At 48.6% G+C, this 23,310-nt stretch overlaps 1 long non-coding RNA gene across 1 annotated transcript; it reads left to right on the forward strand.

Moving 5' to 3' along the window:
* The first annotated feature begins 5,983 nt into the window (after window positions 1-5,983).
* LOC137625730 (uncharacterized) lies at window positions 5,984-22,254 on the forward strand. Its single transcript, XR_011040887.1, has 3 exons — window positions 5,984-6,672; window positions 6,903-6,992; window positions 22,111-22,254. It is a non-coding gene; the product is annotated as an uncharacterized lncRNA (long non-coding RNA).
* The last annotated feature ends 1,056 nt before the right edge of the window (window positions 22,255-23,310 follow it).

The following is a 23,310-nucleotide window of genomic DNA, read 5'->3' on the forward strand; positions in this document are numbered from 1 at the left end:
GTTCAACTGGGAAACAAACTTAGGGTTGAGCTATAGGTGTGATGGTCTAAATTAATTAGGTAAGGATACGGCTCCTAAGTCAGGTTAGGTAGCAAGCCTTAGGTTAGGTGGTCCTCTTGTGTTCGTTTACCTTTTTAGAATATAATTTTTCAGTCTTAACTGCTGGTGCTCGTGTGTTTTTATTCCTTATAGAATATCATTTTTCAGTCTTAACTACTGGAGTTAAAAAACATCGATACAATAATTTGAAAAATAAGGATTTCCCCAGATTATTAACATCAGAACAGTTCAAAGTACGAATAGATATACCGGGCGCACTTCTTATTCTCTTTTTGAGTATTGACCTACAGTAAATATTTACCCCTTATGCCAGGATGTATCTTATTGATTTCATCACAACTGAAGCATAGTGACACCTATACCAGGATATATCTCTTAACTGGGGCCAGTATTCCATTTTATGCCCCCCTAGTACAGTACCTAGCCGAAGGCAACTCCAATCGACACACTCAAGTGTTTAAGTTTCTTTATCCCGGTGTGCGTGTCGTTGCCTCGTACAAATTGTACCTACAGTACCTTAACAATTCAAGTATTTACTTGGCTCATCGTAAGTTTTAATTCCTTGTTTGTTCTGACACTCAATACAAACACTTTCATTCTTAATGGGAGAAAATGCTTCGGCAAAGCTGGTAACTAGCTGTAAGACTTTTAGCGAGGTATAGGCACCTACCACCATTAGCCGGGTGGGGGGGAGGGATAGCAGGGGGTAGACCTGCCACCCTACTTACACACTCACCTGTCATATATCACTACTTTTACTTTTGGCTCGGATGAGTGCGGACATTCCGTCTCTCTTTCCCGTTAATAAACTGGTTTTGACTTTATGATCTTTATTCATTCAAGGAGTTCTTGGGTTTCAGGGTTCTCGGCGTCAGTGACCTTCGATGTCAGGATGCCAGAAAACTTCAAATCATTCATTCATTCAGGGTTCTCATCTTGCGGGCTTGCTCGGCCGTGAAGGTTGCCAATGCAGGATCTTCTTTTCAGCTTCTTAGACTGTTCCCCATTCCTTTCAAACTGCATACAGAGTCTCTCTTGCTCGCAGGACTTTCCTTATATTGAGTGTCGGGAGTGGCCATCCTCCCAGTGGGAGAGATTTGGTAGCCGGAGCAAGAAGTCGAAAAGAGATTCTTTTCCTTAGGAGTTTTCCTCGAAGGCGTAGAGACCCCGGCTCTCTGCTCTTCTCCGTCGGTTTGATCCATCCACTCTGACTCTGCTCGTTTGTTCTCTGGACGACAGTCGAGTAAGAGTGATGGCCGCTCTGGTGGTAATGCACTGATAAAGCTCTTATGACCCATGGACAACCCTTAGGTGTGGACTCCGTCGCTTTCTTTAGCGAAGCAAAGGCGTCTACCACCGGGGAATTCTCTCTCATTGCTGCTTGCGGCAACTCCTGCCTTCCTTCGGGCTTTTGGGTTTCCTCACTATGGAATGGTTTCTTTCGAGAGTACTACAGTTAAGGGCACAGCGGGAGGTCATATCTGCCTCCCTAAGGGTTAACCACGGTCATCCTTTCTGAGAATCAGGAGGAAATGGACCAATAGTTTTCTCTTGCCCTTAGCTGCAGCTCTTTTTGCAATGCTACCTTCATTCCTACAGCGCCGTCGTACGAACGGGAGTAGTTGCAACTGGTACTCTTGAGTTACCAGTCAGGGTTTTCTCTCTTGTGCCTCCCAATGTTGGAGAATGGGGGTAACACAGAAGCTACTTGAACAAAAGCAGTTTCAACTGGTGCTCCTTGGAGTTACCGGTCGAGGATTTTCTCTCGGGCCTCCTAATGCTGGAGTAAGAGGATAACCCAGGAGCTGCTTGAATGAGAGCAGCTTCAACCGGTACGCCTTGGAGTTACCTGTCAGATGATTTTCTCTATCGTGCCTTCTGATGCTGGAGTACGAGGGTGAGCCAAAATCTGCTTGAACAAGGGGAACTTCAAACTACTCCTTAGAGTTACCAGTTGGGGTATTCTCTCCAGTGCCTCCTAATGCGGAAATACAAGGGTACCTCAGAAAATTACTTAGGTTAGTCTTCTAAGGTCGTTGATTACCCTATCCGCCTTCAGACAGAGTGCTGAGGGCCCTTAATGTTTGAAGCACTGAGCTCCGCCCGGTGTAAAGTGCCCCACTCGTCCGAGAGCCAGGCCCTCCTCACATGTGGAGTTCCTCTTTTGGAGATTCGGAACAAGGTAGTAGGTTAGCCAGGGCACCAGTCACCCATTGTGATTCTACCGCTACAGAGTTATGGCATCCTTTGAGCGGCCAGACAGTATTACATTGTATACCTCTCTGGTTACGGCTCATTTTTCCATTGCCTACACGTACACCGAATAGTCTGGCCTATTCTTTCCACATTCTCCGTGCGTTAACACACAAAAACCTTTTCCAGTCGTATTTATGTCTCCTAATGCAGGAGCATATTAGACTACTCGACAGACCTCTCCGGAACTGATGACGAGTGTTTGTCTCATGCATGAGTGAACAAACAATCACAGGAGAGTTTCTCTCGCAGATGAGGGTCTGCTGAAACGTTGAGTGCTGGCAACACCTCTACCCTTTTTCCATGAGAGAGTGTCTATCCATACGCTAAACATTAGCAATGTGTGCGAACGAGCTCCTCTCGCTGCAAAGTCTGTGCAACTACAGTTGATTACCAACACCCCCATAGTGAGGTTTTAGCACAAGCTACTTTGGTTGTGCATGTGCTCTTGCCTTTATGATTGTCAGGGAGGTGTAAACCTGCCCACTGCTTGCGCCGCCGCATCCCACCATTGTAACCCCAGGGCACAACAAGTCTCACTAGACATAAACTTGTTGGGTTATTGCTGCAGATAGGAATGCTTTCCAACTGCTTGCGGCCGCCAGATCCCACCGTTGTTCGGAAAACACTGAGTAGTGAGATAATGAGTCTCGTGAGACAATCTCAAACTTCTCTTCCCTATGGGATAGAGAACTCTTCGGAACTCTCACATGGTGCCGGCCTCCAATCCCTTGCGATCTCTGCCTCACCCTGTCATGCCCTCAGGGTACATTGGTCTTGTGAGACATAAACCTTCGAGGTTATTTTCTCAAACCTCTTCCCAATGGGAGGGAATCAGCTTGTGCTTGCGTTTACGAACGATAGCAAACAAGTATTCGCTTGATTGCAGTTACACTTGTCCTGCCCCCGAGGCGGACTGGTATGTGCTCCACGTAGGCGTATGCAGGCCCAAGTACATGTTCATAATTTCTTTTGAACAATGAAGTTCCCGCAAATGACTCCATGAGCTACCTCAGAGGTGCTCACAACACGAAAATGTGTTCATGGTTTTGACGGGCCAAGAGCAGGTTGTGACTCAAAGGCGAGATGAAATCAACTGAGTACTTTATTATAGACGCATCGAGTATATATACACACTAGGTCCCGGCAAGGTCACAAAATACAACATACTATTTCTTGGCCAACCGGCAACCGGTTCTGTTAACAGTTAATAATGAGAAATAGGCTGACAGGTTGACGCAAGTTGCTGTCAGTTCAAGGGGAAAGCGATGATACAAAGGATAATACTGTATATACAAAAAAGAGAAATGTCGTTACTATGTACGTTCGTGTGACACACGGGTGGTACGTGGCTCCCCCCCTGAAAATTATATACTGTACATGTTACATAGGGCGCCCTGATCTAGAGAGGCAAACTGTAGGCGGGTCTGGCAGGAGATAAGCAGGTTTTAGACGATCAATAGAGACCCAGTCTTCTTTGCCGCGAATGTTTAGTAGGAATGCTTTCGGATTGCGTTGGATCACAAGGAAAGGGCCCGTGTAAGGGGGCGTTAGTGGTGGCTTGCTAGTGTCGTTGCGTAGGAAGACGTGCGTTGCAGAGTGCAAGTCTGTCGGTATGTGATGCTTCGCTGGGGTCTTGTAAGTCTGGGGGCATGGAGTAAATTTTCCCACGACGTGACGTGCGCGCTGGAGATCTTCGGAGGAGGTTGCAGAAGGAAAAAATTTGGCTGGGACGACCAACAGGTCGGCATATACCATTTCAGCTGCCGAGACATCCAGGGCATCTTTAGGAGTGGTCCTTAGTCCGAGGAGGACCCAGGGAAGCTGAGTAAACCAGTTGGAGTCCTTGCAGCGGGACATCAAAGCTGCTTTGAGGGTGCGATGAAAACGTTCAACCATTCCATTGGCAGCGGGGTTGTAGGCAGTTGTCTGATGTAGGGTGATGCCCAGGAGATTCGCTAATGATGTCCACAATTGAGAGGTGAAAGGGGTACCCCTGTCAGAAGTAATATGCTCACGGATACCAAATCTTGCAATCCATTCTGAGAGTAAGACAGATGTACATGAGGCAGACATTGCAGTTTCCATGGGAATGGATTCAGGCCAACGAGTGGAGCGGTCGATGACGGTAAACAGGGGGTAGGGGGCCTACAACGTCGACGTGAATGTGGGCGAAACGACGCTGAACTTGAGGACAGGTGCCCACTCCTGAATCCGTACGTCGATGTACTTTGGAAGTTTGGCAAGAAGTACGGGAGCTGACCCAATCCTTAGTCTCCTTAGTAATGCCGTGCCAAATAAACTTCGTCTTCAGCAGCTGTGCAGTAGAATGGCACGAGGGATGTGAAAGGCAGTGAATAAAATCAAACACCTGTCGGCGCATGGGAGCAGGAATCCACGGTTGCGGTCTACCAGTACTGACGTCACAGAGGAGGGTGGTGTTGGAGTCGTCGAGGGGGATGTCTTCCCAACGGAGGGATGTGCAGGATGTCCCACATGCTTGATACTCTGGATCCTGTCGTTGGGCTTCAGCCAAGGTGTAGTAATCCAATCCCAGTTGAATGGCAGCCAACGTAACTTTTGACAGGGCATTGGTAACAGGATTAATTTTCCCAGGGACGTGTTGAAGGGTCCAATTGTATTCAGCCACGGCGGAGAGATGTCGGCATTGACGGGCAGACTAGGCGTCAGATTGTCGAGTGAAGGCGTGCACCAGAGGCATGTGGTCTGTGCGAATGACTAAGGGCATACCTTCTAAGAAATGGCGAAAGTGAAGGACAGCCATGTGTATCGCCAGCAATTCGCGATCGAAGGTAGAATAACCTGATTCTGCCTTGGACAGTTTTCTGCTGAAGAAGGCCAATGGGCGGGGCAAGCCGTTGACCACCTGTTCGAGTACTGCAGCAATAGCGACGTTGCTGGCATCGGTGGAGAGAAGGAGAGGGGCATGTGGGACGGGAAAAGTGAGAGCAGCAGCGGTTGATAGGGCATTTTTTGCGTTGCAGAAGGCCGCTTCTTAAAGGGGGCTCCACTCCAGGTCCTTTGGCTTGCCCTTGAGGGATGCGTAGAGGGGAGCAAGAGTGGCGGCAATGGCTGGCAGAAAACGGTGATACTGTACAGTATTAAGGCTTGTCTTTCAGCTTTGCCAAAAGTAATATCCCCTATGAATATCTACAGGTTTGTATCATTAAGAAAATAAAAATTGCTTCCAGATTTGCCATATTACTTTAAATTTGTCATGTTGGATTAAATCCTGATTTCATTGTGTACATAAATTCTAAAGCAATGGCCTTCTTGGCAAAGATGCCTTTGGACATGCAACTGTGGCTGAGGTTATACCAACTTACAGTAGTGCGCTCAGTTATCCTGCTTCTTTTTATGTTACAACTTGCTACTCATAAAGCCATGAGTTCAGTTAACCCTTAACCATCTATGCTAAACTGTTTTAGATTTATGATCAAACTTGACTTAAGATTAGCTTGTTATTGTACCTTGACAGAAATAATTTGGACATACTAAATCTAATTAATAGGATAGACTGAATAGGTCCTACCCTGACATAGCTTATGCATATTCCTATACATGTAATTACTGTACTATTTAAATATTACTGTGAAGTTATGGTTCATTTAGGCTCATATATTGTTTTTACTATCATTTCAGAAACATCTTACCAACAGATGCTTTGAGAGCCAACGATCTTGCAAAGCAAAGAAAATGCCCAACCGTGCAAAGATTCAAATCAGTTCCTACAGAAGTGTGTCCGCCAATAAACCCGATTGACAATAGGAATTAAGAGTGAACTTAGCTCTATAACCTCCTCTTTTAAAACTCCAAGTTGAATATGAAATTCCTTGCTAGCTTCATTTAAAAAGTATTTACACTAGGTAGGATGTTATTAATAGCATCTTCTTCTTCTTTGCCAGCATCTTTTCCCAGTTTTTTTGTGGGGTCGATGTTTCTGGCCAGCGTTCTCCATCTACTTCTGTCCCACACTTCATCACTGGTTAATCCCTTTGATCGTAGGTCATCCTTGATGTGATTAATAGCATATGAAGAACAAAAGAGGAGTAATAGCCGTGAGTTTTCAGTAAGCTTCAAGCATATCAACAAATATCTGAACGAGTATCTGTATGTATACTGGAATGTTTCCCCTTGTGCTGAATGAAGTAGACTTCATTATCAGAAAGTAAGAACTTTTGTTGGAGATACTTCTGGCAATTGCTGGATTGTAGACTAAAGGAATTAAATGTGCTGAGCCGGAGAAGACTTCAAGAATTGATGAACAACCTGCGAAGACCTGTGTTTACAGATTTGGAAAGTAGAAGCGGATTTGCAAAAGTGGAATTATTTTGAATGGTTAGTGCTGTACAAAGCCTCACAATTTAAAGTTCACACATTATTTCATATTTCCAGTTAACTTTTCATACCCTGTGACCAGTAGTATGAGCTTTTTGCATCGCGATTTTAGCCAGATTTTTATTGTTTTTTTTTTTTTGTCTTGTAATGATAATAGTCTTTATGATAATAACAATGGTAATTATCGTTGGGTGCAGTATTTTACAATTAATATCTCCTCACTTTTTCAGATTAACCATTTGAGACTATATTTTGAAGACTGTTCTGCATGATCCTGGGATGTCGTATATCTGAAGAGCCAGTTTTGGACTCCCTAATATGTAAGTGTATTTGCTGATGTTAGAAGTATGAGACGTATGGGTTACAACAAAGGTTTGTTCCTGCACTAACACAAACCATCTTCCTTTAATACGAGTACGATTTCAACGGAGCTAGAAATGTTGTTTAAACTTTTAACAAAGTAAACATAGTTGCCTGTTGAGTGGTTAATAGTCCCCCCCAACCGATAGGTGGAGCTACCCACACTTTGACCTTGGCTGCTGGACAGTACTGACATACTTCTCAGTGTCATCATCTGGCTTTTTTAATCTTATTTGTTCTGTAACCGAAATACAAACCACGTCATTTCAGCTACTTTCGGCGCAGCTGAAATGACGAGCCATTAGATTTTAACGAGGGTTAAACTACCCCCGCGCTAGTTAGCACGGGGGTAGGGGAGGGGTAGCTAGCTACCCCTTCCCCCCCACACACCGGTGAGCTGCCTCACTTCACTTTTGGCTCGGACGATGTACAGACGTGTCTGTCTCGTCCTCGCATTTTTGACAGCCTTAATCTGTTTTTCTTTTTCTTACAGTTGTGTGTTTGAAGTTGGCCTCTACCTTTTCTTCCCATTATGCGGAAGTGCCCTGGACTCCCCGACCGCCCCTGTGGAACATTCATGTCGGCGGTCGATACAGACCCTCACACTCTTTGCCCGCAGTGTCGAGGTCAACGGTGTGAAAGTGATAATGTTTGTATGGAATGTAGGGAGTGGCCTACCTCCCAGTGGGAGAGGTTTGCCCGGCGGCGTAAGAAGAGTTCTAAGCGAGACCGTTCTCCCTCAGGGGCTGCCTTGAGGAAGGCAGGCTCCAAGGACTCTTCTTCCGTGGCCTGAACCTCCTCCGAAGCTCCCACTCGTTCGGTCTCTCGTGAGAGGCCGCCGAGTGGTAGCGTAGGTCCTTCTTTTGTTTCCCAATCTCGGGGTTCGGGAGAGGGTGTTGCCTCCCATAGCGAGGCAGCTCCCCCTCCTCCTCCGGGGGAGGACATTGTTGATTTTGTTGATTTTGATGACCAAACTGTGTCTAACAATGATCTTTTCCAGCTTTGGGCTTCTTTGGGGCTTAAGGGCTCGCCCTCCAAGGAAGCCCTGTTTGATCTGATCCAGTTGGGGGCAGCTGTCCAACAGTCACTGGTAATACCAGAGGTAGACCCTCTGGCTATTGTCAACGTTGTTGTGGCAGAGGCGTCCGACGGGTCGGGTCAAACCCCGGCTGCTGCTGTTGCGGATGTTGCTGAAGGCTCAGGTTCCTCCTCCGAACACCCTTCGAGGGGAAAGCTGGGTCCAACGGTCTCTCCTGCGGGTGTTCCTCCCCCTCGGGAGAGTGCACTAACAAAGACTCCTCTTCGGAGGATTGATTGATTGATTGATTTAAAGTTTTCAGGCATCCTGACATCTGAGGTCATTGACGCCGGTCCGACGACGGTGATACCCTGCCTCGAGGTCGTCTTCGCCGTAAAGCTCACCCTTCTCTTTGCCGCCGAGGCCTTCTTTCTCCTTACAAGGGAGTAAAGAGGCGCCTTCTCTTCGGGTCTTCATCTTCGTCGTCCCCTGCAAAGGATTCTTCTCGTCGGGAGCAGACCGTGGCAGTGACATCACTGGACCTCTCTGCAGATCGTTCGGGATCTCCTGCGCCTGCCAGATCCTTGTTAATTCAAGCACCGGTCCCTTCGGGGCAGAAGGGCTTATCCCACAATGTGGGTAAGTCCCTTCCGCATCAGGTTATACCTGTGCACCCTTCAGTAGCGTGCAAGCGCCACCGCTCTTCTGATCGCCACCACTCTCCTGATCGCCAGCGCCCTCCTGCTCGCCAGCGCTCACCTGCTCACCAGCGCTCTCCTGCTCGCCAGCACTCTCCTGCGCGCAAGCGCTCTCGTGCTGAAGAGTCACCTAACTCTTCTCGCCAGCGCTCTCCTGATCGCCAGCGTTCACCTGCTCGCCAGCGCTCTCCTGCGCGGAAGCGCTCTCCTGCAGATGAGTCAACAGACTCTTCTCGCCAGCGCTCTCCTGCTCGTCAGCGCTTGCCTACGCGCAAGCGCTCTACTGTACCAGCTGCGCGCACTGCGCGTCAACAGTCTCCTGAGCGCCGTCAACCTCCTGCTCGTCAGCGCACTACTGCGCACCCAGTTCCTGATGAGCGCCAACGTTCGCCCACGTGCCCACGCGCCCACGACCTTCGGATCTGGGCGCAGGCAAGGATATTGATCCTTTGCCTCGCCAGCGTTCCCCTGCGCGTCGACCACCGCCTGCGCACCACCGTGCGTTTTCTCCTGTGCGCACTTCTAAAGTGCATGCGCGCACACGCACCCACGAGTCGACTCCCCCCCACGAGCGTTCGCTCTCGAGCACATCAGCGCCCCCTGGCCCTGCGCCCCAGTTGGCAACTTCTCTCTACTGCGCGCCATCCTACGCGTCAGCGATCTCCTACACGCCAGCGTTCTCCTACGCGCCTGCGCGATCCTTCGCCTGCTCGCAAACGCGCCCATGCGTCTGATCGCCACAGGTCACCGACTCGCCCACGCGCTAACTCGCCTGTGCGCAGTCGGTCGCCTACTCGCCCCACACGTCATCGTTCGCCAACGCGCTAACTCTCCTGTGTGCAGTCGGTCGCCTACTCGCCCCACGCGTCATCGTTCGCCAACGCGCCATCGCTCGCCAACGCGTCATCGTTCGCCAACGCGCCATCGCTTGCCAACGCGCCATCGCTCGCCAACGCGCCAACGCGCTTACACTCGCCTATGCTCCACCGATCGCCTACGCGCCATCGCTCTCCTGATCGCCAGCGATCACCCGGGCACTCGGGCACACCCTCACCTGTGCATCCACGCACACCTTCGCTTGCGCGCCCCCTCGCCAGCGCGCCAACTCGCCCGCGCCCTCATCTCCGCGCGCCAACGGTCGCCCCCGCACGACCCAGCGGGTTTGCCATCGCGCCAGCGCCAGCGCGACCCCCAACGTGATTCCCGCCGAGTTTTGCAGCGCGCCCAACCTTGCGAGTTGCCGGGGTCGTGTGCTTCCAGATCATCCTCGCGATCGCCATCTCGTAAGCGCCGAGCACGCGACCAGGAGCAGGAAGATTCATCGGAGAGGTCCAGGCAACATTCTTCTTCCCTTTCTGCATTTCAGGCCGATCCCCTTCCCTCCAGCGGGAATCGCTGACACTGCGTCAGTCAGCCGCCAGCCTTGGTTTGGTTCCCTGATGAAAGCGGTCGTGCAGGCTATGAAACCAGTCCTCGCTGATCTGAGACTAAAACCAAAGGCTCCCTCGCCCCCGCTGAAGAGAAGGAGAGGAGTGTATTTCGCGGTAACTTCTCCCAGGGTTAAGCTGGCTCCCAAGAGGTCCGTCGGGAAGGCCCCTTCCCCTTTGCAGGCGTTTTCTCCTTCTCCTGCGGACGAAGCTTTCCCGTCCTCAGGAGAATCCAGCGAGGTGAGGCACTCTCCCACGGCACCAATGGGAGGAACCCCACCTCAAGGAAAAGAAACGTCTCGCGCAGGAGGGACCTTCCAGACCTCTTTGCTAGAGTCCTGTATCCCTCCCAGGAGGGAGCCCAAGGACTCAAAGACGATACCCAAGTCATCTTCGAGGATTCGTCCAGAGCCAACCATTCCCCTGGAGGACGTCCGCGTGTGCCCCCAAGAAGATCCAATGGGGACAGGAGACTTAGCTGCCAGTCCACAAGTAGGAGAGCAGCGCGAGTCAGAGCATGCCTTCTGGCAGGTCCTTAATCTAATGAGGCAACTCAATAGTTTTAAGGACCCCGAGACCGCCCCCCGCGAAGGCAAGGATACGGTCCTGGACCAAGTTTATGGTATTCAGAAGCCCCCCCAAGGCCAGTGCAGCCCTGCCATGGTCCCGGGGGGGGAAGAGTGCCAGGGACAAGGTCGAGGGCCAGCTTTCCGAGCTCGCCTCCTCCAGCCGTTCTTCTGCCGGGAACAAGCTCCACCCACCTCCTCGCGTTCAGCAGAAGAGGTACTTCGAGATCATGGAGGAGTCTTGTTTAGCTCTTCCCCTCCACCACTCTGTGGAAGAGCTCACCAGGGGTCTCTCTCTAGAGACACTCAATGCCCGGCAGGTGACATTCTCAGCGTCGGAGATCCTAAGCCAAGAGAAAGTCGCTAAGTGTGCTATGCAGGCCACTTCGTGGCTGGATGTCTGGCTGGGGTCTCTGGGCATCCTATTGCGCTCTGAGGACTTGTCCAAGGAGAGCAATAGGAAGGCCCTGGAGACCTTCCTCCTCTTGGGCACGCGCTCCATCGAGTTCTTGGCTCACCAGGTCACTAACCTGTGGGCTAACTCGATTCTAAAGCGACGTGATGCGGTGACTGAGAGGTTCCACCCGAAGGTCCCCGCTGTGGATGTCAGCAAGCTCAGACATTCCTCCATCCTTGGAGGAAACCTGTTTGAGCCCAAGGATATAGAACGGACAGCTGAGAGGTGGAGGAAGACGAGTCATGATTCGCTCCTCAAGAAGGCCCTTACATCTCGGCCCTACAAACCTCCAGCTCCTCAACAGCAACAGCAGCCTCGCAGGACACCGGAGCAGGCTCCGGCAGCTAAGACCAAGGTGTCTAAACAGCAGCCCTTTCCTGTCAAAGACAAGAAGGGCGGAAAGTCCTCCAGGGAGGCAGAAATCCTAGAAGGAGCGGCCGAGGCCGCAAACGCTAGGATTGGCAATCCCACTGCGTGTCCACCTGTAGGGGGATGCCTGCAAAGTTGCATGCACAGCGCGCTCGCCGGAGGAGGGGAGGTTTCGGGATAGGTCTAAGGATTCTTTTTCTTCAGCTTCGTTTCAGGCGAACCCTCGTTTGTCGACTCCTCCTAGGGATCGATCGATCCCCTTCCCTCCAGAGGGAGTGTCTGACAGCGCAACTGTCAGCCAACAGCCCTGGTTTGGGACCATAGTCAGAGCTCTCATGCAGGCTTTTAAGCCTGTGTTCTCTGAACTGGGTCACAAAGCAGCGGCAACTTCGTCTCCCCTGAAGAGGAAGAGAGGAGTCCCCTCCGTGGTGACTTCTCCAAGGGCTAAGCTGTCTCCTCGGAAATCCTTGCGCAAGGCTCCCTCTCCCCCCCAGACTTTCTCTCCCTCCCCTGTGGATGAGGATTTTCCATCCTCAGGGGAGTCGGACGAGCTGGTCCCTTCTCCCATCGCACCAATGGGGGAAACTCCGCCTCTCCCTGAGAAGTCTTCTCGCACGGGGGTGGAAAAGAGCCTGCATCCATTGTTACTAGAGTCCTGTATCCCTCCCAGGAGGGAGCCGAAGGACTCGAAGACTTTACATAAGTCTTCTGCAAGGATCAGACAGGAGCCAGCTAGACCTTCGGAGAATGTCCACGAGTCCCCCCAGGAAGAGCCACTGGGGACGGGAGACTTTGCAGCTAGCCCTTCGGGAGGAGAGCTTCAAGAGTCAGAACATGCGTTCTGGCAAGTTCTGACCCTCATGAGAAATCTCAACGGGTTGCGGGACCCAGAGATTCCCCCTCGTGAGGGTAAGAACACGGTCTTGGACCGAGTCTACGGCACCCAGAAACCCTCTAAGGCCAGTGCAGCTTTGCCCTGGTCACAAGGGATGAAGAGTGCCAGAGACAAAGTCGAAGGCCAGCTCTCTGAGCTTGCCGCCTCCAACAGATCCAGCGCCAGTAACAAGCTCCTCCCTCCTCCTCGAGTCCACCAGAGGAGGTATTTCGAGATCTTAGAGGAGACTTGTTTGGGTCTGCCTATTCACCATTCTGTGGAAGAACTCACTGGGGGAGTCCCTCTAGAGAAACTCTCCAACCGGCAGGTTTCGTATTCTGCTACTGAGATCCTAAGCCAGGAGAAGGTGGCGAAGTGTGCCATGCAGGCAACCTCGTGGCTTGACATCTGGCTGGGGGTCTCTGGGCATCCTGGTGCAGTCTGAGGATCTGTCCAAGGAAAGCACCAGGAAGGCACTGGAGACATTCTTACTCTCAGGCACGCGGACCATCGAGTTTCTGGCCCACCAAGTCTTAAGCTTGTGGGCCAATACGATCCTGAAACGTCGAGACGCAGTTGCTGAGAGATTTCACCTGAAGGTCCCCAGTTTCGACGTTAGCAGGCTCCGACACTCTTCCGTACTCGGTAAGAGTTTGTTTGAGCCTAAAGACGTGAAGCTAGCTGCTGAGAGGTGGAGGAAGTCCAATCAGGATTCCCTCCTCCATAGGGCCCTGACATCGAGGCCCTACAAACCTCCAGCAACCCAACAGCCCTGTCCAGCTAAGAATGCGAAGAAGACGACAGCAGCAAAGCCAAAGGTGTCTAAGCCCTTTCCTGTCAAGGACAGGAAGGGCAGAAAGTCCTCCAGGGGAGGTAAAAATCCTAGAGGGAGCGGCCGAGACCGTAAACGCTAGGATTGGCAGTCCCCCTGCATGTCCACCAGTGGGGGGATGCCTACAAAGTTGCGCGACAAGGTGGCAGCAACTCGGGCAGATACCTGGACGATTTCCGTGATCGGTCAGGGATATCGCGTCCCGTTCACATCATCTCTACCTCCCCTGACAGCGAAGCCAGTGTCATTGAGCTCCCTTACCATGGGATCGGTAAGGGGGCAAGCCCTCCGGGCAGAAGTCGAGACCATGTTGAAGAAGGACGCTCTCCAAGAGGTGGCAGACTGGTCCCCAGGCTTCTACAGTCGACTCTTTCTTGTAAAGAAGGCGTCTGGAGGCTGGAGACCAGTCATCGACCTCTCGACCCTGAAAGGGTTTGTCAAACAGACACCGTTCAGCATGGAGACGGCAGACACGGTCAGACTTGCAGTGAGACCACAAGACTTCTTGTGTACACTAGACCTGAAGGACTCGTACTTCCAAATCCCAGTCCACCCATCTTCGAGGAAGTACTTAAGATTTTGCCCAGACAACAAGATCTACCAGTTCAAGGTGCTGTGCTTCGGTCTCTCCACAGCTCCTCAAGTGTTCACCAGAGTGTTCAAACTGATATCGTCTTGGGCTCACAGGATCGGTATCCGTCTCCTCCGTTAACTGGACAACTGGCTGATCCTAGCAGACTCGGAGGCAACCCTTCTTCGCCAACGAGACAAGCTTCTCGAACTTTGCCAGGATCTAGGGATCATGGTAAATCTCGAGAAGTCCTCTCTGCAGCCCTCTCAGAAACTGGTATACCTAGGCATGGTCATAGACACCAATCTCCACAAAGCCTTCCCATCAGACGACAGGATAGCAAGGCTGAGGAAGGTCACAAGACCTTTCCTCAAACAAGAAGAACTTCCAGCCCAGGCGTGGTTACGTCTCCTCGGCCACCTCTCTTCCTTGGCCCGTCTGGTTCCCAATGGTCGCCTCAGAATGAGATCTCTCCAGCGGCGACTCAAGTCTGGGTGGAATCAAGGACACGATTCCCCGGACACTCTGATCCCTATGGGTCCTGCAGAACAGACGGACCTTCAGTGGTGGTTGGCAGACGAGAACCTACGAAAGGGAGTGGATCTTCTCGTCCTTCCCCCGGATTTGATGTTGTTTTCTGACGCATCAAAGATAGGGTGGGGGACCCACGTTCTGAACCACAGGACCTCAGGCCTGTGGTCAGAAACAGAAAAGTACCTCCACATAAACCTGCTAGAAATGAAGGCCGTATTCCTGGCACTTCAGAAGTTCCATCAGGTCCTGGCAGGCCACTCTGTGGTGGTGATGAGCGACAACACCACAGTGGTGGCTTATATCAACAAGCAGGGAGGTACCTTTTCAGGACAGCTATCCCATCTTGCAGTAGAGATACTGAGATGGTCCGAAGTCCACTTGGTCACACTTTCGGCTCGCTTCATTCCAGGCAAGAGGAATGTGCTCGCCGACAGTTTGACCAGAGCGGCGCAGATAGTGAGTACCGAATGGTCTTTGGATCCTCAAATAGCAAGTCCTGATTTTGTGGGGTTTCCCGACTGTGGATCTGTTCGCTACAGCACTGAACTTCAAGCTCCCGCTGTACTGCTCCCCAGTCCCGGACCCCAAGGCTCTCTGGCAAGATACCTTCCAACAACGGTGGGACAACATCGATGTTTACGCCTTTCCCCCATTCTGTCTGATGAGGAGGGTGCTCAACAAGACCAGAATATCGGTCAATCTATCGATGACCCTGATAGCTCCGCTATGGCATCACGCAGAGTGGTTTCTGGACCTTCTGCAACTCCTTACGGAGCTCCCGAGAGAACTCCCTCCACGTCACGAGCTACTCAAACAACCACACACCAACATCTTCCACTAAGCCGTAGCTTCGTTTCGACTTCACGCCTGGAGACTATCCAGCACCTCATCGCTGAGAGAGGATTTTCGCAGCAAGTTGCGAATAGGATGTCTGGACACCTGCGCAGGTCATCCGCAGGGGTCTACCAGGCGAAGTGGAGAGTTTTCTGTGGTTGGTGTCGTGGAAGGGGTATCTCTCCACTCGATGCCACTATTCCAGCAATAGCGGAGTTCTTCGTGTATTTGCAGGAAGAAATGCGCCTTTCAGTCTCGGCAGTGAAAGGCTATCGCTCAGCTTTAAGTCTAGCCTTCACGCTTAAAGGAGTGGACATTTCTTCCTTGCTGGAACTTTCTCTACTCATACAGAGTTATGAACTTACCTGCCCTCAGTCGGAAGTGAGACCTCCTCCATGGAACGTGGTTCGAGTTCTCAGGTCTCTGAAGGGACCTCCCTACGAACCATTACGCCAGGCTTCAGATCGCCACCTTACTTGGAAGACGGTGTTCCTGCTACCTTTGGCTTCGGCCAAACGAGTCAGCGAACTTCATGGTCTCTCATACGACATCGCCCATTCAAGGGGATGGTGGCGGGGAGGTAACGTTCAGAATCGTACCTGAGTTTGTTGCCAAGACTCAGAATCCGGGAGTGCCGGACCCTCGGTTCGACTCTTTCCAGGTTTCGAGTCTTCGTTCTGTAACAGATGACCCAGATCATCTCCTACTTTGCCCAGTAAGGAGTCTGAGGTTGTATCTTAAAAGAACAGCTGCAGTTCATCCCCAGGTGCAAGCCTTGTTTGTGAGCACTGGGAAAATGAAGAGGAGGGTCACTAGGAATACCATCTCATCCTGGATTCGCAAGGTAATACACCATGCCTTGAATCCTGACCCTCCTCCGTCACGTCGCCCTAGAGCACATGATGTCAGGGGCATAGCTACGTCCCTGGCCTTCAAGAAAAACTATTCAGTGACGCAGGTCCTGCAAGCTGGGGTGTGGAAGCGTCAGACGACCTTCACAGCCCACTACCTGCAAGACGTGACACACAGGAGACTCGATACGTTCTCTATTGGCCCTGTGGTGGCTGCACAACAGCTGGTCTAACTTCAGGCTCCTTAATGGACAGGTAGCAGAAGGTTGAGGGCATTGTTACCCGGTTTTAGTCTGCATGAATGAAAAGGTTTGTCTGGCCCTTATTCTTTCTTCATCCTCTCCTCCCTTGGAGAAAGCAGCAAACTGGGTTCTCTGCACAGCTGACCTCAAACCACTGCAGGTAAACCATGCTTTCTTGTGTTCCTAGTATTAAGGTTAATACTGTCACGTCCCCATACCCTGACGAGGTGGTATTGGGAGAGTCCTAGCCTAGAATTCCATCTGAAGAACTCCAGGTCAACTTCTTAGGACGAGTCACGCTTCTCACCTTCACACATAGCTTATGTAGGCCGCAGCAGTTGCACAGCAATGCTAGCGAGGTGCAGGGACTCCTTATTTCCTGAGTACTTACACACTCAAATATTGAGTCCCCAGGCAAAGCCAAAGCCAGTATGGCAGGGACTTACCACCCTTCCTAAGGGGTGAGTCGCCCATATTAAATAGCGTGGTTTGTATTTCAGTTACGGAACAAATGACAAATTTGTAGATAATTTGTATTTTTCCTAACTATACAAACCTTAGCTATTTAATCAAACTTGCCTGCCAGCCCTGTCCCCCGTGAAGTCCTACCCCTAAGCAAAGGGAAGTATTCACAGGTGTGTGTGTGGGGGGGGGGGGGGGGGTTAGCAAGCTACCCCTCCCAACCCCCCGGTAACTAGCGGTGGGGTAGTAAACCCTCGTTAAAATTCTAATGGCTCGTCACTTCAGCTATGCTGAAGTAATAACCCATATTAAATAGCTAAGGTTTGTATAGTTAGGAAAAACACAAATTATCTACGAATTTGTCATTTTTCACAATTCTTGGATGATCTTTTTTCTCTCTCCTTTGAGAAGAGGGTTGTGGAGAGGGATGTAGGTATTAGGTTGGCCAGGGCACCAGCCGCCCAGTGAGATACTACCGCTAGAGAGTTATGGGGTCCTTTGACTGGCCACACAGTCCTATATTGCATCCTTCTCTCTGGTTACGGTTCTTTCCCCTTGCCTACACATCACATACACCGAATAGTCTGGCCTATTCTTTACAGTTTCTCCTCTGTCCTCATATACCCGACAACACTACCAACAATTCTTCTTCACCCAAGGGGTTCACTACTGCACTGCAATTGTTCAGTGGCTACTTTCCTCTTTGTAAGGGTAGAAGAGACACTTTAGCTATGGTAAGCAGTTCTAGGAGAAGGGCACTCCAAAATCAAACCATTGTTCTCTAGTCTTGGATAGTACCATAGCCTCTGTACCACGGTCTTCCACTGTCTTGGGTTAGAGTTCTCTTGCTTGAGGGTACACTCGGGCACACTATTCTATCTAATTTCTCTTCCTCTTGTTTTGTTAAAGTTTTTATAGTTTATATAGGAAATATTTACAGTATTTTAATGTTCTTACTGTTCTTAATATTTTATTTTTCCTTGTTTCTTTTCCTCACTGGGCTATTTTCCCTGTTGGAGCCCCCTGGGCTTATAGAATCTTGCTTTTCCAACTAGGGTTGTAGCTTAGCAAATAATAATAATAATAATTGTAGGAAAAGGTTTCGTTACGTACTGCTCTTGCTTCGTCTGTTCTTGTATTTTCCTCCCATACTGCTACCAAGCCTTCACCGACCACCAGAAGACAACAGCTATCCCAAAGAGATCTGCCAGAGACAAAGGAGAGTCTTCAAATCCTTGAGTGACGATAGCTCACTACCCTCAAGGGTTCCACGCCTAAGGGTTTCATGCATATGTTCTTTGTATGCAGGAGGTCCATGACTACTTGCTCCACTCATACAAGGTCCAGGCGCAATGTCTTTACGCACACAAGCGTCACAAACACGATCATCCATATAAACGATTGTCTTTGGGCTTGTCATTCATAGTCATGATATTCCACATGCATAAGCTTCATAAACGCGATCGTGTACACTAGCAGTTGTCCATTATCTTGATCGTTCGCACAGACAAGCTTTATGGACCATCCATGCTCACAGTCTTCACAAACATAACCCATGCACACAAGTTTCACTGATACGATCATCAACTACCATGATCGTTCATATGCAGGAGGTTTATGAATACGATCATCCACGCACACGATCACCACCAAGCAGAAAGTGTTCACACATCATGTTCCAGATTGCTTTCAGTGTACAAATGCTCCATCACTGCTTGAGCAGTCTCTGTGTGACCAGTTACCATGAGATTAGCCTTCTTTTGCTCAGCTAAGTGACAATGACTCCTCGGGCCAATCTTTCCCTGTGTATGCGTAGGAGAGAGGGCACATACTTGGAACGTATCTGCTCAGGATCTGTTCTCCTGACTTTTGAGTCACAGAACTTCTATCATCTTCATTACAGCTTTTCCAGTACAGTATACACAATACAGGTTGAAGAGGAATGTATGATCGTTTTCATCGCCTGTAAGGACTACGAGTTTTTCCCTTAACTAATGTTGATTTTCCCCCACAGTCTTTTTCTTTGTACAGTATTTCATCTTCTTGGGACCATTCTGATTGTGGCTTGGGGCCATTCTTATTGTGGTCTCTCCAGGCAACAAAAACCATCTTGTGTTCGTCCACCTTCCTGAGTCCCTCCCCTAGCCCCCTCCATGGGACACTGGTGTAGCCTCAAGTTGAGTGGTGCACCATTCTGCTAGCTTTCAGATACCATCCAAGAGAGACACTACAATGAGGGTCGCAGATGAAGTGTCTCTCAGGCTATACCTCTTTTAACAGATCTCGTATTTCCACGCCTGTCTCTTCCGAAGAAGAACCTCAGTAGAGTTTGGATCTTTCCTCCACTGGAAATGATCCATGCTCGATGGGAGCTTCGAGCATTCTTGCCTACCCTGGGATGATCCTTATCCTTAGGGCATGGCTGCACTTGCAACCTGCTAACCTGAGGATGGCGTCATGGGTCTATCCCTCAGAATTTAGATCAAAGGTTGGGGTGGTCCTTGTCCTCTGAGCCCTTGCACACATGATTACTATTAACCTGAGGAGGGCATTATTAGGATCATTCCCTCAAGACTTTCTTCTCTGCATCAGTAAGAGTGTAGGAGAGTTTCAGACTCTTCATGATGTCAGACATAGGTATAGGTCTTTTGTCGCCTTTGTCATCTTGCAGACTGTGACATAGACTCATTACCTGTTGGTCTATTTCACCAGTTTGGGACCTCATCAATCCCATCTTTCCATGTAAGTTGACACAAAGTTGCCTGCCTGGTGTCACACCAGGGCACTGCAATGCTGACTGAGGAAGATTCCCCACCTCACGTGTGAGTGTAGCCGCCCTCTCATTAGCCCCAGAAAGAACAAGAAGGAAGTGTTTAGACACTGTTCCTTCAGGTTTGTTGAGGCTGTTTGCTTACAGATGCAACTTTGGTCAGTGCATACTATGTCATCAATAGTAAGCCTATTCTTATCAGTAACATCCAGTTTGTCTGTTAGTGTACTTGCAGTTAAGTGTGAGTGTGAAAGTGTTGGGGACAGCTTTGCCTCTGTACATTATGGATATTATCCAAAGACCCTTTGACCCTTTTTCCTTGAGTCATTAGGTGAATGCTCAGTAGTTGTGTAGCGCTCCCGTATCTCTCACAAGACTTAGTATATATCCTGTCAAAAGTAACACATTCAGCGTAAGTCTTGAGGAGAGTTAGATTGACACACACTTCTATGTATTTCTTGTTCCTCTCTTGATGAGATACATTTGCCACAACCATTCCACGTTGGTCAGGTGTCTGATGCTGGTGAGTTACGCGATGGAAAACCTTTCTTGTAGACTACATTTACTAAGTAAGTCTTCCATTCTCCTGGCAAGGAGGATGATTGGTTGATGTCTTGTCAAATATTTCTGTTGATTTGCCTGTTTTGATATTGCCGACGCCATCTTTTTGTTAGGGAGATACATTTTCCGTGAGTTACGACCAGCATCCTTTACAGCCATTATTGGCCGAGGCCTTACCACCACTACGTCCTTATACCTACCAGGTAGGAGGTTGTTGGAGTCGCCTTCCTCTCCTTTATGGGATCAGGAATTAGGACATATTTAGGGATGAAAAGAAGATTCCAGTGTGGTTCTAGGGGACATCCGCCCACCAATGAGTTAGGCTCCCTATTTTAAAGGAAGATATACTTATATATGCATAGAAACATGTGAATTTTAAAAGTACAGTAAATTCTATTTTTCCTAGCCACACAAACCTGAGTCCTTTGAACTAAATTTCCCATCTCAACTACCCCTCCCAGTCCCAGGCCCAAGGACAAAAGTGAATATTGTGTGACAGGCGGTTGGACAGGGCTTCCCCCTTGCCATCCATCCTTATACCAAGGCACTTCCCCCAATTTTGGGGGGTAGCCGACATCAACAATGAAACAAAACAAAAAGGGGACCTCTACTCTCTATGTTCCTTCAGCCTAATCAGGGACTCAACCGAGTTCAGCTGGTACTGCTAGGGTGCCACAGCCCAACCTCCCACATTTCCACCACAGATGAAGCTTCATAATGCTGACTCCCCTACTGCTGCTACCTCCGCGGTCATCTAAGGCACCGGAGGAAGCAGCAGGGCCTACTGGAACTGCGTCACAATCGCTCGCCATTCATTCCTAATTCTAGCACGCTCTCTTGCCTCTCACTTCTATCCTCCTATCACCCAGAGATTTCTTCACACCATCCATCCACCCAAACCTTGGCCTTCCTCTTGTACTTCTCCCATCAACTCTTGCATTCATCACCTTCTTTAGCAGACAACCATTTTCCATTCTCTCAACATGGCCAAACCACCTCAACACATTCATATCCACTCTAGCCGGTAACTCATTTCTTACACCCGTTCTCTCCCTCACCACTTCGTTCCTAACCCTATCTACTCGAGATACACCAGCCATACTCCTTAGACACTTCATCTCAAACACATTCAATTTCTGTCTCTCCATCACTTTCATTCCCCACAACTCCGATCCATACATCACAGTTGGTACAATCACTTGCACCACCTGTTATTAATTAACTACCTTGTTAATGATTCTGTGGCTGGTCCTGCAGCATGGGAGACATATCCCTATTTTGTATGACACAGGTTTATATAACTAGAAAAAATACAAATTATTTCAAACAAATCCAACTAAAAATAACAAAGATACATACATACATATACCAAGGCACTTCCCCCAATTTTGGGGGGTAGCCGACATCAACAAAGAAACAAAAACAAAAAGGGGACCTCTACTCTCTACGTTCCTCCCAGCCTGACAAGGGACTCAACCGAGTTCAGCTGGTACTGCTAGGGTGCCACAGCCCACCCTCCCACATTATCCACCACAGATGAAGCTTCATAATGCTGAATCCCCTACTACTGTTACCTCCGCGGTCATCTAAGGCATCGGAGGCAGCAGCATAGGAGACTCAATATTTAATAACAAAGATAAGAAAAAGAAATACTAATAAAACAATATTGTATAGTTTAATACAGTACACAAAATGTTATTTGTAATAACCTGATATCTATTTCATATGAAACCCAACTATTTGTTGACTTTTGTAGCTGGAAATCATAGACATGGGATTCAGGTAAGGTCTACCCTAGGCCAAAGTTTTACAAAATTCGACCTACAAACATCTTCTTAGAGTCTATTAAGTTTGTATGTTGAGGACCTTCTGTATATACAGTATTGAATACAGTTCATATTCTGTTTTACATTAAGGAGGAAATAATTTTAAGTTTCAAGGACTGCTTGTTATATATTTAGTAAGTCTTAGAGCTTCTCATATAATTGATTCAGTTTTTGTTTTTTGTTCAGGTTACTTCAAACAAGATCAAGAAAGAAGTCGGGAACAATGCTGTGGTTGATTTCGTGAAGAGAAATTTACTATTCTTTAATCTCAACCTGCTTGATCGGCACTAGTCTGTGGACTCTTGCAAGCAGCTCCAATAAAAATTGGTATCGGAGATGACTTGGATAAGTGTCCTCTGGAGTTGCTTGTCCTCAAGGGGAACTTCACTATAGTAAGTTCTTACTTTCCTCCAACTCCTCTCAGAACGTCGCTTTGCAACATAGTGTTTTCCATGAAAAGTATCCGATGGGACTTTCTTTGAGAGCTGGACTTCTAAGAAGGAAACTGTGACTGAGCAGCAGTCAACGTGCCATTGAAGCAAGAAATAGAGGGAAAAAGTGGACTGTATCTAAAGTTGCTGACTGCCAAAAATTAAGAGCAAAGGACTAGGAATGAAGCTGTCCACATTATTTATAGTAAAAACCTCCCTTTTTATTAGTCTTTGTTAATGCTGCTCATCAGCGCTGTTTTCATCAGTTATCCTGGAAGGTGGGATTAAATATGATATGTATTTTATTTGGAAGTATTTGCAGTCTACAGTCAACTCTTGTTATCTGCATGTTTTGTATTTGCAAATTTATTATAACAGAAATTCTGAATTTGATATAAAATTTCTTAACTGCAAAAAATTGCCAAAGAACCCAAGTCAGAAGAAGAAATGTTAGAGTTAGAAATTGCCAAGTACAGCGTACTTATTTCCTTATTTCCTTTTCTTAGTAGGCTATTTTTCCCTGTTGGAGCCCTTGGGCTTATAGCAACCTGCTTTTCCAACTAGGGTTGTAGCTTAGCTAGTAATAATAATGAAGTTAAAAAGGGCAAATCAAAACATGGAATTTTGCATTCGATATCAGCAAAGTAAGCAAGTCAGAATGTGGAACTTTAGAGTTAGAAATTGGAAGATGATACTATTCAAGTTGGGAAATTATATCAACGATACTCGGTTAATTATATGTAAGAATATTCTCGATAACGTCACCTGGACATCAGCAGATGACAATCAAAATAATAAAACAATCGGTAACTGGTGTTAAAATACACCTTAAATTATGATGATAAAATACAAAAATTCTCAAATGAAGCTTAGTTAACATCGAAAACCAGGATTATTTTAGACGTCTTTCAGTACATGTATGTTATACCGTCGGCCTATTATCGAACATAGATAT

The sequence above is a fragment of the Palaemon carinicauda genome, chromosome 32 (genome assembly GCF_036898095.1).
Source record: "Palaemon carinicauda isolate YSFRI2023 chromosome 32, ASM3689809v2, whole genome shotgun sequence".
NCBI lineage: Eukaryota > Metazoa > Arthropoda > Malacostraca > Decapoda > Palaemonidae > Palaemon > Palaemon carinicauda.